This window comes from Bombus pascuorum, chromosome 14, assembly GCF_905332965.1.
Source record: "Bombus pascuorum chromosome 14, iyBomPasc1.1, whole genome shotgun sequence".
Taxonomy (NCBI): domain Eukaryota; kingdom Metazoa; phylum Arthropoda; class Insecta; order Hymenoptera; family Apidae; genus Bombus; species Bombus pascuorum.
The window spans coordinates 481,300-498,865 of NC_083501.1; the positions used below are offsets into that span (position 1 = coordinate 481,300).

General features: G+C 35.4%; 1 protein-coding gene and 1 long non-coding RNA gene across 4 annotated transcripts in view; one reads left to right on the plus strand and one right to left on the minus strand.

Annotated features, from left to right (window-relative positions):
• Positions 1–17,566, minus strand: part of LOC132914312 (potassium channel subfamily K member 18-like) — a 35,037-nt gene that overhangs the window by 13,782 nt on the left and 3,689 nt on the right. The gene's annotated exons all lie outside the window — the stretch shown is intronic.
• Positions 1–17,566, plus strand: part of LOC132914346 (uncharacterized) — a 46,652-nt gene that overhangs the window by 2,772 nt on the left and 26,314 nt on the right. The window contains exons 2-3 of one of the 2 annotated variants that reach the window (XR_009659570.1): positions 1,112–1,413; positions 9,788–9,897. This is a non-coding gene — a long non-coding RNA (uncharacterized LOC132914346). Of the gene's footprint in view, positions 1–1,111; positions 1,414–9,787; positions 10,015–17,566 lie in introns of those variants that run through there. The other variant, XR_009659569.1, reaches the window with a different exon arrangement.

The window sequence follows — 17,566 nt, forward strand, 5'->3', positions numbered from 1 at the left end:
AATTTATACACATATATTAACATAGTGAACGGCGGTTTAGATTAATTGCATTATTGATTGTTATTTCATCGATTATCAACAACAGACAACGCTTGACAATATTTTGAGAATGCAACGTATCTTAAAAAACATAAAGTGAATCGAGCACGAGATTATGAATTTGATTGTCAGAACAAATGGCTTTTGCGTCTTTAGTGCAGACGATGTAAATCGGGAAGATGTATCTAAATCGAGGGGTGGCTGTAACTGTGACCGTAGTCGTGTAACTTCGAACATATAACTATAGAGTATACACAAATACTTGCAGTGATAATACGTATACGAAGTAGAGTAATTTAAGTAGAATAAATTCCATTAATTGTACTAAATCCTTTTAGAGGAGATTAGTCATTGTATTTAATAATAATACATAATTTTGGAAATTGTTTAAATTCCATGCCTCTATTGGAATTTGTATAATTAATTATACATTTATCTGTGAAATTATACTTTCTGTAGTAAGCATCCTATAACAAGTCAATAATTCCATATAAATTTGCATAGACAAATCGTGTATTCGCAGTGCATAGCCAAACTTCGCGAAACCTTTCTACGCGTTTCCGAACAGTCATTAGTAATTTATTCAAATATCGAAACTGTTTGCACGAGAACACTCTGGAAGCAACATCGGATTTTCCTCGCAATTTCGTTTCAAATTCTGTTACAACATGAAATTCATATCGAAATTCACCGATTTCCAGAGCACTTTCCAAAGTTCGCGGTCTCTAACCGAGAATACAGCGATGCATGCAGAAATTTCGTTTATCCATCTTCTGTTATCGTACAGGATGTTCAACGCAACTAGGCCGATTATTATACGTATTTTATTATTAATTATATATATTGTCAGTCTCTTCGTTTGATCGATCGAAGCGTTCGAAAATTTTAACAAATTCTGTTGAATTCAAATTTTAGCAATCTATTGATTTTCAAATTAGTATCTTTAATAGATAGTTAATATATGTTATCAGACCTTCCCGTTTTTCTTTCTTTTTCTACATTAATCGATTCAAAGCTGCTTTGTTCAATTATGCGGACCTGCAAAATTAAACTTTGTCCCTCTGCGTTTCAGTATATCTCGTGAGCTGACCTATTCGATCAGGATTATGCGTTATGTATTCGTGAAGATGTTTTGATATTGTACGAGGGGAAAAAGCGAGCGGACACAGACGAATCGACCAGCGACGAGGGGAAACGTTTGCGTGGATTGGGCGGCTGGTGGAGATAACGAGCGGCGGTACGCGGAAAGCAGGAAGTTGGCATGAAAAAGTAGATACAAAATGAGCTGTAGATGCCACGATAAGGTGTTACGGGGATGATGGAAGGAAGAAAGGAAAAATTAAACGATGATGATGGCAGAGGAACAAACGAGAGGTTGGTTTATGGCAAGGAGAATAGATAGACTAATTATCTTTATCTATTAGTTCCTTTTCTATTGCATGATCTTTGAATTTGAATCGTTATTTGGATATATTATTCTCTTACCGATATAACGACGTTTTCAAATTTTGTAGTACAGTTATTATCTCATTTTCTGAAAGTATCTTAATATTTCTGAACTTATGTTTGTGCTCACAAATTAAAAATTCCGAAAAATACGGAATGCGTATAATATGCAAAAATATTATATAAGATATTCAAAGTAAATCGCTTACCATGATATTTAGTAAACGAAGCAAATTTCTATTTAGATTCCATTTTTTAATTATTTTCATAAAAATGTAAATTGCGTAAACATCTGTAGGTCTACTCATCACCACGATCAAACTAAAAAGATCTACCTCGTATGGCCACGAAGGAAAGTCGAAAACCATCGATACAGAGAATTCAAAAGAATGATAGTGAATGCTCGTTACGTATACGTATACACGTATCGCACTGTGGGTGCAGACACACCGTCTGTTCCGGTTCTGCCAGAGTATAATCGGGACACGCGGTAACACCGCGTAACGAGTTAGCACAACGAAGCCAAGCCAGGGGTCTTCGTGGCCCTGGCAGCTCGCAATCGATAGCCCGAGCAGCTAGAGGCGTGGGAGTCTGCAGCCTCTGGGGTAGAGTGAGGGACACAAAGAGACGTTGGACCGAATTTCCGCTGAGAAAAAGAGAGAAAGAGAGATAGAGAGAGAGGGAGAGATCTAGAACTCTCTAAGAAGAGGTTAGAAAAAGGGTAGAAAAGGAACGTGTCGCGTTAACGAAAAGCTTGGGACGCGAGAAGGTAGCATGATCCCCGTAGAAAGGCTGAAATTTTTCGTTCCTTGTGGGACTGGATCGTCAATTAGAGGATGTCCAGACTCGATGTGGCGTGGTCTGCAAAGAAGAGAAGGCTTTTCGAGCGTATAATAGGAGAGGGACGAGCCGGAAAGTCACGGAAACCTTTAAGGAAATAGGTCGAGAACCAATAAGTCGTTTAAAGGACCCTTTACGGTTCCGCTTGCCGGCCAGCAGATTTATAGAGATGCCTTTTAATCAAGCCTGACTTGAAACGTCTTCGTCTCTCTTTCTCTATCTCTATCTCTCTTTCTTTCTCTCTGTTTCTCCAGGTTCGTGATGAGTGGATGCTACAGTTTAGGCAGATTGTTCGTGCTGGATGTAGATTCGCATTAGAAGAGCGTAAACTAAGGTGCGATAACCTTTGATCGGAGGTTTAGTTGCATGTAGATCGGTATTTTGGTAGAGAGTTCAGAGTTTGAAATCTTTGGAATTTGTGGAGCTATTAGCATTTAACATGTTTGAAATGTGACATTTGGAATTTGTAGAACTATTAGAGGATTTTTAGAGCGCTGAGTGTTTTGAGATTCAGGATTTTTGGAGATTTAGCTGGGTACCGATAATAATTAGGGCTGAAAGTTTAGGGTTTGGAATCTTGGAATTTTGGAATCTAGCGCCTAGGATATTTCGAATTTTTAATGGAAGAATTTCTAGGATTTTAAAAGTAGTTTTTAAAAAAAAATATCTATTTGATCTATATTTCTTTTATATTAGTCATCGTCATTCATAATTACGGAATGAGAACAGCTCTCAGAACTGGGTGTAATTTTAATAAAAAATTTCCACAATTATCAGTTCCAGTAAATGTCACTTTTCGCTTTAAAATTTCAGAATGTAAAATAAGGGACGGTCTTGTACTTTCTCCTCGCCAAATCAATTCAACATCTCCCTTGCAAATCAGACCTCATATATGCGCATTGCGCATACATATGTATGTTCATCAGCCAAGGTCTCGTCCATATTTTCTGTTTCGAGGTACCGTCCACTTCTTCCAACCGAGCGGAGCGAGTATTCGTCGTGCAGTTGGAAAAACGAGCTTGGCAATTCTCGTGTTCGCGAGAAAAGTTCAAGTGTCTCGAATTAAATGCGTCTGCTCGCGCGAGATAACGAGCTCGTAACTATCTGCTTGTCGTGTCGACTGAATCTCTGCTAGACGAATAACAGTTACGTTTACCTTGTACCTAATCTGCTTTCTTAACGTCAATTACACACATGCACGCACGCACGCACACACACACACACACTCCTTATATATCCTAGCGAAAACTCCTTGTAGATGAATAGGTGCCAATATTCCAATGTCGAGTTTGAGTATCCTTATAATAGAATATTCAAATTACAAGTCGGTTGAAATTTCAGATGGTAGTCGTAAAATAAAATTTGAAAGAGTTTCTGTGCTCCTATGGCTGGAGGATGTCGCAGGAATACGAAACTTAATAGTTAGTGGTTACTCGGTTCGCGATATCTTGAACTGCGTGGTTTCAGTTATTAGCATTGTGGCAGTTTTTCCGTTTTATTTTAGTTTCGAGAGAGTTTAGGAAGTTTGCGGGATTTTGTTGGTTTGTAACTTATCGTTATATGCCATTAAATTATCGAAGATCTTTTTATATAAATTATCAGATTCTTCGGGGTTTTGTTTTTCTCTCTTTTTAAATTAATCAATTCGAATTTGTAAGAATTCTAAGAAATCTTGAGAGTTCTATAAAAATTTTAAGAATAAGATTATTAATACCGGTAAATAATTGAGGGTTCTGATACATGTTATATACACGTTATATTCTTTTTTTAAATGAATTATTTCGAATTTTAAAGAGCTTTGTTAATTACGATTATGAGCTTCGGAGATGTCATGGTCTATAAATTGTTATTATTAATAAGTAGTCGAAGATTTTTTTTTAAGTAAAATTGAAATTTCAAAATACTAGCGAGATAAATCTTGTATCGTATATACCAAGCTCGCTATAACGTTTCTATCAATAGTAGTTATTCAGACGAAGATCGAATTAGTTAACAACAATCCGAGCTATTTGAAAACATTACTATACCGCGTGAAACCCGCTTTAATCAATTTACACCGAGAAATTCTATTTTCTTATCAAGTGTTTCGAGTTGGAGGACAGACCGGATGTCGAGAGAAAAAGCGGTGAGGCGGAGTTAAGGCGAAATTCCATTGGACTCTCTCTTCCGACTAACGTTTCTTCTCCAACGTTTTACCACGGTCTCAATTCTATCCATTCGCTCTGCAACCTCACTCGATTTTCCCGAACGATTTCGTCTATTTCTAGCTCGACCGTAAATCTCTTTTTGCATCAAAGCTTTTCATTTATGTATCCTTTATCGATGAAAGATGCTGTGGATTATTTTATTTTTATTATTGCATTTACATAGTCAACTCTTTTTTTTGTTGATAGTAACTACTTTATCCATTAACGTTACAACTATCAATCGCTAAAGTATGAAATTTGTTTCAGAGAAAATAAAATGAAAGATATATGAAAGAATACTTAATGTAAGGAAGGGACAAGACCCTTATATATATATTTTAATAGAATAGAACAGATTGAATTGATATTTCCAAACTGCGTTATAAATCCACAAAGTTCTCGTAAAAAATTACAAATTGATCGTTTTATAGCTGATAACGACGAAGTTTATCTTGTAAAATAATAGTTAATGGTCAAAGCTTGTAATAACGAAACTTGTATCAGTAATAGTTAATGGTTGTTTTGCGAGGTAACAGCCAATATAGTTAAATTTTATAATAGTGTAGCCTATGCGAGTAATAATTAAATTTTATTTTGTGGAGTAATAATTAACAGTTAAATTTTATAATAAAATAGGCTATGCTAATAACGATTAAATATTATTTTGAAGTTATAGCGAAGCAATAGTTAAAGCTTGGAATAGCGAAGGCTGCATCAATTATAGTTAAGGGTTGTCTTATGAAGTTTTAGATGTTTTATATTTAAATGGATTTATCTCGTTCTTTGTTGTTGCTGGAACTAATGGCAGCAATTATCGATGTTAGAGGTGGTCTCTTAATTATCAAAAGCGTCTAATAGCTCGGTCGTTTCACAGTCGGTCGCGATACTAATGAACGTTGCTCTTTAATTCGTGCATACGCGTCTCACTCGAGTGTCTACCTCCCTCTTTCTTTATCCGTGCCCTGATTCTTCATGTTTCTAAAGGAACATCGTGACGTTGGTGGTCGACGTCTATTCTTACACATGGATTATCCTATAATCCCTACTTCTGACTGTTGTCAATATTTTTGTGACGTTCAATCTTTTCTTATTCGTGGTTTCGAGTGGATCTACTCGAGTGTCAGACTGTCTTCCGTCTCTTTTTATAGATTCTCCTTGATGTTAGAGGTTGAAGAGGGTGTAAAATAGTACGTAGGGTGAGTTTTGTGAATGGTATGTAGTGGTTTTGCAGTTTTGTAATTTTAAAGTCAAGAGAGATTAAGGAAGTGGGTAAAATAGGCTGGATAAGATACGCTGGGGAAACTGCCGTGATTTCGGTGATTGAAAAGCTGGAGAAATTGTGAAGTTTATAATTGATATTGAAGATAAAAAAGGAGAAGAATTGCAATCAACAAATTTATGATTAAGAAGGTAAGATAAGATTGTAGAGATCGCGAAATTTGGCATTGAAAGAAGAGAAAATAGAGAGTGTTGCAAAAATGATGAAAGTTCTGATTGAGAAAAAATTGGAAAGTTTCTGATCGAGGAAAAATTGTAAAGTTTCTGATTGACAAAGTAGGACGGTAGGAAAGATTATGAAAATTACGAAGTAGTTGCGAAGCTGGAAAGGGAAACTGTTTCAAAGTTTGTCATTGAGCCGCTATAAAAAGGCAAGGAATTTTGAAATTGAGGAAATGAAGAAATGGAAAGAGTCGTGATTATGAAATTTGTGGCTAGCAAAATGGAAATAGGAAAAGAATCGTAATATTTCTGGAATCGAAAGAGTGGAAATATCAGAGCGATTACGAAGATTATAATATTTATGTTTGAGAAAATAAATGTTGCGAAGGAAAGTGTTATAAAGTCGAGGAACTACGCTAATGGGGAAAGAATCGCGAAAAGCATGAAACTTTTGGCTAAGGAATTGAAAAAATAGAAAGATAATAAATCGAAAGACTTACGATTATACAAGAAAACTTACGAGCTTCGTGAAAATTGATACATCGATATGCAAAATTCAAAATCGATAAGTTAACAATCTCTTTAAAAGTACATTAAATTTTAACATACGTGTACATCTACGTAGAGTAATATCTTTCAAATATTACAGGAATTAAAATCAGGCTGGCTTAAAGTTATTCAATTTGAAAACTTATTTGTTATTCGGTAAAAGTTCAGTTCAGAAATTTAAATTTCTATGAAGTTGTACGTAAAAGAAGCGATAAGTAAAAATTTCCTAGTATTATAGCGAACAGAGGCAGTTTCTCGATACTACTTATACACGTGGCGAAGTTTTGCAATTCTATCGCTATGAAGCGAATATCACTCAATTTGTATACGGTGTAAACCGTAAGCCGTAAACTTCTCTAGACTGATTATTCTCATTGTGGTTGGTGCAATCTAAAGTCATCTTGTTTCGAGTAATGTGCTTCTGAAGATGCATTTACGCGATTGCATTATATTTTACGTGTTTTACTTAACGCAACTAAATATTTCCATATTTCCTTATATAAAAATTAAAACGACGATGAAAATAAGTATTCGTGTTTCCCTTTTAATACAAGTCAATATTCGTTTTTACAAATGTTTCGATAAAAGCACACGTTAATATTATTAAAAAACACCTGCATTTCCAAAAACAATTTCCAAAAAAAATAAAAAATTCTAGTACCTTTTGACGAACGTAAAAACCAGCCATTTTGGCTGATTTGACAAATTTCATTCTGAATAATTGCAAGACAAAAAACTATAGAAGCTGAAGAATACCTTCGGAAAATAATATTATCAATGTTTCAAGATTCTCAACGAAATTGCAGTTCGCCAATAAATATTGTATTTGTAATATATATTGGTACTTTTAATCGAAGATCTTTAAATATTGACAATATACTTACAGCGATAGTCCGAAGGCATCCTTAAAGGAGTGTAAAAATTATTCGTTTTGACCGATTTGCTAATTACAGTTTTAATAATTCCAAAGTCGTAAACCGCGGAAGCTTTAGAAGAATGTATTGCACAATCCATTCGTCCTGTCTGATTTGTTAACTTCAGTCTTAATAATTCCATAATTAGAAACTGTACAAAGGAATTTAAAAGTCATTCATTTCGTCCGACGTATTAATTTTAGTCTTCCTTCTCGATCCACTGCCTTCTCGAAAGTTCCTAATCTTTAGTTTATAACCGATCATCCCTTAACCTTCTCTTATTGAACTGAGTTGCGGTTGAAAAAAGGGGAGTCGCGGTGGCGCGTGTCGAGGTGAACAGGGTTTGGCAGGGTTATCGTTCGGGCACGCCTAAAGTTTGCGGCTTTACGGGCCGGCTAAAATCGAGAGGGAACATTCAATTAGGGCTTATCGGTTCTCGAGGCGAGTTTTTATCGCGTTTGATCGCCCTTTATTCGCGTGTACGCTCGACCCTGTTGGCCCGCGGCTTTTCCACCCTTATCTCGACGCTCGTACCTCATTTGCGAACGAGAAGCTCTTGCATCGTGCCGCTCCGAGGATAAAAAGCCTGCTTCTATGCCTTCCTTCTTCTAATCTCTTCCTCTCTTCATCCTTATCTCTTATCCATCCTTTATTTTCTCCTTTCTTAAACGATAATTACAAATATCAACAGCTGTACCTTGGTATTACACTAGCGAAAATTATCCACACGTGCACCAGCGTCTATTATTCCTACCGAATGTATTTATTTATTTATACAACGTGATTATTTTAGTTTATTGAGACTAAAGCGATTTATTGCCGGTGCAAATGTTCTGCTCATTTAAAAACATTAAGAATGTTCTCGATATTTCCATTCATTTTCTATGTAAGTAATGTGTTTATGTATATAGGATATATATGTATTGTTCGTTTAATTCCACCGTTCTTTCTCATATGTTTCCCAAGTGATTAATACATTTTCATTCTTCTAAAGAATCGTTGATTCTCGATTCTATCGAACAATCCTCCTAAACAAGTAGAAATTCAGCGGAGATTTATTTCTCACCCTCCAGATACTGTAACGAGAACTGTACTTTAGAAATTTTATATAGTAGTAGTATATTTTATTGCTTGGTCTACGGCATAGTTCTGTGTATTTCACTTATACCGTGGAGGTTTTACATATTTTTACATATCGTACTTTGGAAATTTTATATATTTTTACATATTTTTACGTAGTATAGTCTGCGCGTATCCGCGCATTTAAATTATACAATTATTCTACAATTATACAACAAAAGTGTATACAAATCCACGGTCTAATCGTAATTTACTCGAAAAAGACAATGCTATTGTCCGTGATAAACGATCTGAGAACCGAAAGAACTTTCGTAGCCGCCTATTATTTACTCCTCTCTCGCGACTGATTAAATTGCTCCATGATTACGATCGCCAGTTATATAGCGCCATTGTTACCACCTCTTACGATTAATCGTTCTAGGTTCTTCGTCGTTTTGGATTGTCTCTTGTTTGGAAGCATCTCTGAAAGGGAATGGTTTGGTTGGTTGGTGTTTAGTGTGTTGATGTTGATGATAAGACAGAAGAGGGTTGGCGAAGCTTTAGAGGAATTTACAGCGAACTGATACTTGACTTTTGTCTTTCGTGTTCATTTTATGGTGGATTATGAGGAAAGATTGACACGTGGAAATATTGGGTAACGATGAATCAGCGTTGATGAAAAATTACGATAAATATATTAATAATAATTTGATTAATTGAATATTTTTTATGGAATTCTTTTCACAGAATACCGTTTTTCGAACGATTTCAACAGATTCGTTTCGATCGGTTCGCAGATTTTTTAAACATTAAATATTATAGTGTAAGAGTTCTTATATCGTTTAACATCCTAATAACTGTTGACGTTAATATATTCTTTGCAGAATTTGCAAAGTAGCGCATATATATATCTATTTGTAACGTGTGAAGCACGTGTTCATATTTATACGTGCTACATGCATTACTTGAATGCATTACTTTAATAAATGTATACATATATGCGCATATTAATTGTACACTAAAATTGGTATAAACGGATTCACGTGCAACGAAATTAAAAGTTTTACTAGCAGCAGCATTCTATATTATCTAATAAATGAACGTATTTCGTATTTATCGATACTTTTTGCCAAAATCTAATGCAAATGCACGTTCTGACTGGACAGTGTACAGATTAGAAAATTTCACGATTTCAATGCACATTTACCTTCGGTATCCTTTCCTTCGATCAACCAAATTTTTGTCTAAATCTACGCTTAACATCATCATACGAAGGACATTCGTTAATCGATTAATTTATTTGTTTACTTGTAGCGGTGCGCTGGAAGTTACCAAGAAAAATGGCTAGTTGTTCCTTGAATCTGCCGGAGTAATAGATGACGGAGGATTAAATCCCAAGACTATCCGGTTTATCTTTTTGCTAGGTAAGTCGAGTCCCATTTGTTTCCCTCGCCTAGGTGGATTGAATTCGCCAAGTTTAGCGTGGATAGATGAGTTAAGTTTTATTTATATAGTAAGGCATTCTGTTAACATTGAGATTTAAACAGTTGCAATTTTCTTGGATAGTATTGTTACTAGCGGTGAAGACCGATACATAATATTCAAATATTTCCGAAAGAAAACCAAGGAGTATACCGCTGCTTGGCATAGCGGCACGACTTAAACGCATTATATTCTCTTTAAAATTTATGTCTTTGAAAATACAGAATACAGGGCTTATTAATCTAACAGCTCCTGAACAGATCGTCATTATTGTTATCATCAATATCATTATTATAATATTCCCGAAACAAAATTTATTCCGTTTCAATAAAATCCAAATTTCTGCCACTAATCCACAAATTTTATCCTAAAGAATAAGCAAAAAGCAAATTAAAAACGTATCTAGAAACAAGTAGTACACCTATACGTAGAAGCGATTAGGACGAATGGTTTAATAAAGAATTCACGAATATTTATATCCGACCAGTTCGTTTTATTTTTACTCGTAAAACACAGGGTCGGGAAAGTTTGTGCGGAAAAATTTATGGGACGCCCTGTATAAATAAATTAAGAGGGATCAGGAGGGGGTAGTTTGCGCCGTGCGGAAGTTTTCGGTCGCAGACAGTCTAGCGATACGATAGGATTTCCAACGTATCACGCGATATATAGACCCGCCCTTAACTTTTGAACGTTCCGAGGCTAGATTCTCGCGTAACATCCACCTTTGGCGACGCCTTTCACGGCGAGCGCATTCGAACGGAAAGAATGGTAGAAACTCGATAAAACGCCGCGAGAAAATATTTTCGAACGACACGGTTTTCCATTCTGACCACCCTACTTTATTCCAACCGAACCACCCTCCCCGTCCGATCGTAACTTTCCTCATTTCCTTGCGTCGTCGAAACTGTGTTCGTGGTAACGCTTCGAAATAATGTTCCCTTCGTCGATTAACTTCTTGATTTTACTGGGAATTTTCTTTATGGAGGTGTTTCGAGAGAATTATTTCGAGAACGAAAGGAAAGTTCTTGAAGGATATTGAAGACGAAGGTGGAGGTTTGTGACACGAAACTTAGATTCGAGGGGTTCGTTTCGTGATCGTCAGCCCTTCGGAACGATGGAAAATAAAAATTGGACGTGTTTTTTAGTCTGCTTTATTCAGCTGCGCACCAAAATAGATCGAATAAATTCTTTTTTCAGTAGGGATTGAAATTGTTAGTACAAATACGTACAGTGGAATATTTAAGGGTTCCTGATTGGTTTAAACGTTGCACGTATTTTTAAAACGAATAGGACAAACAGATTTTCAACGTCCGAATATTTCGAAATATTTGAATATTACGTGACCGTGGTTAAAATATGCAGTTTTAGTTGCAAACTAATACACGCTACGGTCATTTTTCTACGAAATCTACATAAAGCTCGAATAAATCTTTCGAATTAAAATTTTGCGCCAAAAATGTTCCTTCCTTCTTAAAATAATTCGTTTTAAGCATTTCTATAAAAGAATCCTTCGTAAAATCAAGTGTTCGATTGACTAACGCATATTATAACGATTTCTCTGTAAAACATACGTAAGTTTCGCTCAAATGTTACGTTGAAATCCGAGATATAAAAACCTGTAGGAAAAACTGTAACTACAAACAAATTTTTCAACTAGAGAAAACTTACGTATTAATGTAGTTCAAATTTATGAAAAAGAATCTGTGTGACATTTCTTACTTGTAAAAAAAATCCACTGTCTCGTTCATTCAGGTAGGTGGTATAGGCAAAAGTTTATTGGCATTTATATTCTTCTCTACACAGCTGACGATAGACATACGAGCGACACCATCTTTTAACATTATTAATAAATATTTAAGAAGGTAAATCGCAGTTAAATTCTGTACTACATTCTGTATTCTCATTGCTACGGAGAACATTTTCCAAATAAAGTAAAAGCGTAAAATTTTCCAACTTTGGCACTTACAGTGCTTTCTACGATTTAATCTGATCTTCCATCTAATCTTAACTTAATTTTCTAAGATTAAATACCGAGGATTAAATTCTTCTAAACCCTCTTTAATTTATCCCGGCGGAAATTTAAACGCCACATAGAAATCATGTAACTACGGAAGAAGTGAAAAACGAGGAAAACAGAAAGGTGATTATAGGCGTACAATATTTTTCTTCGCAGGTTGGAGGATTTTTTGTAAGGTAACTTTCGGTCGCGATTCTCGTCGCACTTTCAAAGCGGTTAAGGCTCGGCCGACGATTTTTTGGTCATGAAAAAAGAGAGAGAGAGATAGTAGGGGAGAAAAGAAAGGGTGGCAGGACAAAAGGTAGAAAAAGGGATGAAAGCGTGGGAAAAAGAGGGGTGAAAAAAAGAAAAACAACGAACGACCACGCGACGAACAATGGCGTAATGAAGAGTCCGCGCTTTACGCGCGCGATACCCGCCCGTGAAAGCCGTAAGAGGATTTTCGTTCAGTCGGGAAAAATGCCTGGCCAGAAATTCAATATTCAGCCTGCTCTTTGTTCTCATTAAGGGACGAACAACGTCGGTTGTAATTAAGGTGGAAACTGTGAGAATCGCGAACGTAAATAGGCTTTCTGACAAACTTCGTTTTCGAAACGAGTCGCTTTACTTCTTCCATGGTTTCACCCTGGTCTTTACGATTTTTTTCTTTTTGTGATAAATGGTGGTTTATGGATGATCGAATTAGTTGCTATTAGCTATCGTATTACGCGCAGACAGATTCCGCAGTCTACAAAGATCGATACAGTATACCGTTAAAGTACTTTCATACGACGGGAACGATTTAACGCTATGAAAATAAAACGTAGAAGCTGAGAAGAAAAGAGACTCTTAATAAGAATACGTAGAAATATTTTTCATAACTATCGCATGTATTAAACTTTCAAAAGGTTCAAAACGATCCACGATTTTTGGAATGTTCCACAATTGGCAAACTATTTTCCTACTATTCTTAAAATTCCATAACTCATAGTACGCTATACCAACTATTTATTATACAATTCCTCTGGCATTCCTTGCGTCCATAAAAATTCTTCCTTCCCTATCTCGAAGAAAATAAAATAAAACAGAGAATCTGAAATATCCGATTAGCCACCTTTTCCCTACCGGCATCGCCAGTCGACGAATTCTTCAGAATCGATCGATTATTTCGAATTGATGGGACGTCGAATGCTCGTGGAAAGCTCGTCCACCGTTAATGGAGTAGCGTAAATAAATAAGACGAAAGATACGGCTGGATCCCGTGGATGAGGAATCTTAAGCCTGGCCCATCGAAACGTTTGCTCTTTGCTGTCGTCGATCGATCGAGGAGCATCTTGAAAGATTTAACGATCTCGCGGAGTGAGAAGGATCGAGAAGTGTTAAAAGTCTCTCGAAATGTTGCAGGATGGGGAAGACAGAGAGGGTGAGAAAGGGTTGGTGAAATAGATGGATGGAATAAGGCATGGCAACACGCAACAGGCAATCAGGTCAAGTTGAGATGTTTCAAAACTTCAAGAGCCTCGAACTTCCGGTAAACTGGTGTTCAAGAAGGAAAAAGACACGCAGATATGTACAATATTTACGTGAGACGTAGCGATAGGATCAACTTGAATATGCACTTATAAATCCGAATCAAATCCTACATGGAAGGTCCACTTCGCAGGGTTATAGGGATACTATTCGTATCTTGACTGCAAATTTTTATGGAATTTCGTATATTGATTGGACAGAACCGAAGAAATGCAACTTGCAGAGAAATTTGTTTTATCGACTAAAAATTCTACAGAGCACGAAAGACAAATAATTTATATAACTGGAATTCACACGATGGCGATTTATTGCTTCTGCTTGCTATAATTGTTTGTTTATACGATAGAAATTGACGTTTAGATAGATAACAATTTATAGACAGGAGTTCGTTTGACCGCAACACTAGCGGAAGTTTAGTTCAAATAAATGGATGTTTAAAAAGAAAGATTTTTGGATCTCATAAAGTAGCTCAAGCAGAGTAAAGTCTCTGTTTGTTGTTGTAAAGTATTCTGGATCAGAAGAAATATTAAAAAAGTAAAAGTAGTATGTAGAATATCATAAAATTATTACTCCATTACAAATTTGCTGCAGTGGAGAAAATTGTTAGATATTACTAGTGTTTCAAATAAGGAACCGGTACTCGAACTCTATGATTGAATATAACAACGGCCAATGATAGTTGGGACTTCTGAAATATATCAACTTGGAAAAGAATTTTTTATACATTACCGCATAATAATTTAGTCTACAAAAATACGTATCCTATGTTGATGTAAGATAAATCACGTAAAAAGGAATACTTGCGGAAGTTTTTGTGAAAGGACACGAATGATATTTCTCTTCGTTTTTTACGTTTCATCGTGTAAAAAGCTCGGCGATTTTACATACAAAGAGGGAGAATAAGTTATTCTTCGAAATGGAATAAACGGGCGATAACGTTTGAGGATTTGAAATAGAAGCTCTGCTGACGGTGCTTTCATTAATCCAAGTGACTTTTATTCGGTACAGTCTTCAAAATAATGCATCGATGTATTAAGAGGATACAGCTAAATATAGCGGAGGGAATGATTGACCCGAACAAAGAAGCACGACGGAGAAGCGAAATGTAACGGAGCAAGGGAAAATGGATCGTCTATTGTCAGACACGTTTCGAACCACTATGACCGGGACCTATATATTCCCTCCGTAACTCTTTACACATGCGTTATTTCGATAACTATTTCGAATAGAAGTTGTTCGAATTATGTGGCAATCTAGGAAAATTCGAGAATCGTTGAAAATAACATAGAAAATAAATAGATATCGATTTATACCCTATTTGTATTGTAAAATATTTAATTCTCTGTAAATATTAGACTCGCTTCGAAATTTTTATATTCTGTGTAATTTTATGGAATCTTTATATTCATAGAAAATTTGGTCTACCCCTTGAAAATTTTTTTTATAGAAACTCGCGTATTTCATTCTTCTTTTCCATATTCGAGACATCAATATATTTCATATTCAATATTTTTTAGCATTTAATTTTTGGAAATTGTAACGGTTACAATTTTCACATATATTTTATATAGCCGCATAGAATTCTTATAAAACTTATACAACGTCTAATCTATTTTTTAACGAAATCTTTTTCTGTCAATGCATTTAAATTGCTAACTTTAACGATTAAGCGAATTTAGAACGGAAAGCGATATTAAAATAAATAAACGATTTCAGAGTTTGGAAGCTTAAAATAGTAGGTTATAATAGTAAATATTGGAAAATTCGCAAATAATTATTGTCCTCTACTTAAATCTCGCAAACACCATTGCCAAAAAGGCCATAATCCGCTAATGGTCTACGTGATTGGCAGGGAAATCCAAAGAATCTCCAGAAATTCCTCTCTTTCTTCAAACTACCACTTTTATCGAGTCCACGTTCAAAGAACCTCGAGACAGCGTTGCTTCGTGTATCCAGGGAATCTCGTTTCCCTCGCAAAAGTCAGGAATAATAACAATATTCTTGCGGGAAAGGAGGAAAACTCATAATTTCTCGCGCAAACCGGCAACCAATTACGTTAAAAGATCCGAGAGCTGCGAGATTCTCCTTGACTGTGGAGGAAGGCGAGGGAAATAAAACAGAAAGGAGGACGAAGAAACGAGGAAAAAGGAAAATAAAGGTGGAGAAGGGTCGCTGGAAGGAAACTGCGTGCTGGAATACGACAACTATAGGCCGGCTTCGTCGTTATGAATTATCTATGCGCGAGTGACGCCTGCGCCTTTACGACGAGTAAAAGCGAATTTCACTGACGAATCGACAGACTTGTCCTTTGCGTCGGATCGACTCCGGAGACGCTTCTTTCACGCCAGTATCCTTGTTTCGCGAGATAAAGACAGTCGAGGATGAATTTATAGACGAGGGTGAATTTGATGGATAGGGCGAAATGGAAATTGGTTTTGCGAGGATTTTGTAGGAGTATTTGCGAAAAACTGGGGTTAGCTTTCTACGTAGCACTCCTTTTTCTTTCTAATTTTCTTCCAGCTTGGTTAGGGCTTTTTAGGGATCGCCAAGAGAAATGTATATAGGATTAGGAAGCTTTTAAGCTTTTAATTTAGAGATTTCTATCTTTTCTTTTCATGGTTGAGATTTTTAGAATAAAGTTTAAAGGATCAAGAAATTTTTGTTTTCATAATTTCTTTTCCTTCACTTGCTACGTTAAGATTTCTGGAGATATATGAGAAAAACCTGCGGTTACCTAATTTCTTATGTAGCAACTTTCTACCTTTCTAATTTTCTTTATGTTTTGTTAGGATCTTTTAGGATCTTTATTCTGAGAGAAATGGCTGTACATAGAGTTAAGACGCTTTCGATTTAGAAATTTTTATTTTCTATCCCTTCCTTCTTTTCGATGGTTGGGAATTTTTCGAATCATACGAGGATAAAATTTAAGGGGTTGAGAAATTTTTATTTTTGTAATTTCTCTTTTTTACTTGCCAGCTGTTTTGGAGATATATGAAGAAGGTATGTGGGTATGTACGTTTTTAGGAATTTGTGAGAGAAATGTATATAAGACATTAACAATTTTTATGCTTTATACTGCTGAAGGATAACATCCGGTTAAAAATATCTTATTTATTCTTTGTAGCTTCTTCTTTTATTTCTTAGGGTAAATTTCTTTGAAAAGAGACAACAGTCGAGCATATAAATGAGAAAAGTGCTTATATCAAATTTAGTTTGTAATTATTACTCTAAATAAACACTAGAATGCTTTTAATATAGGAGATATATACGATGAAATACTTAACTTTTGTTTTCCTCCGTCGTTGTAAGCGTTATTAAAATGTTTCCTGTTTTATTTTGTTATATTTGTTGCTCTGCTCTTTTCCCATTACGGCTGTTAGGGCTGAAGAAATTCGATTTGCCTGTTGTTATAGTTTTAGCCGTTTGCTTGCCTGAATGCATAATATGTGTGCTATCTTGTTAAGGATGTACAAAACGTACCCTCGTGGGATACATCTTTATTTATGCGAACCGCTTGTCTGTACTGTCATGCATAAGAAAATTCTTCTACTACTATATTTAGTTTTTTATTTATTAAGAATAACACAAAACACAGTACTAATGAAACACAGTTAACGTTGCTATGAGAAATTCAGCCTACTGATGTAGATCTTAATTTAATTTATCATTATTATACTATATCATACTATATCGTAGTATTATTTGAATTATTATTTGAATAGGATATTTCCACTAAATTATTATATATTGTATCATTATGTCAAGAATATTCCAAAAGTAAGATACCGATGAAATAATTAGAAGGTAGAAAATTTTGAAGACAATAGCAGAAGCGATCAAACGAGAATATTTTAATAGTAGTTTCTTGTTACTATCTTTGTAGTTTGATCGCTTCCTTAGAGTTTAAAGATTGTCACGTTACTGTTCCTAGAGTTTACTTTAGAATTCGTAAATGACGATATCGCGATGTTTAAACTTTGCAGGCTTTCGTGTCGTTACATCTGAACTTCAAAAGTCGAAAATCATCATGACAGTATTATCAATGTAAAATCATGATCGTCAACATTTGATAACAATTCATCGAA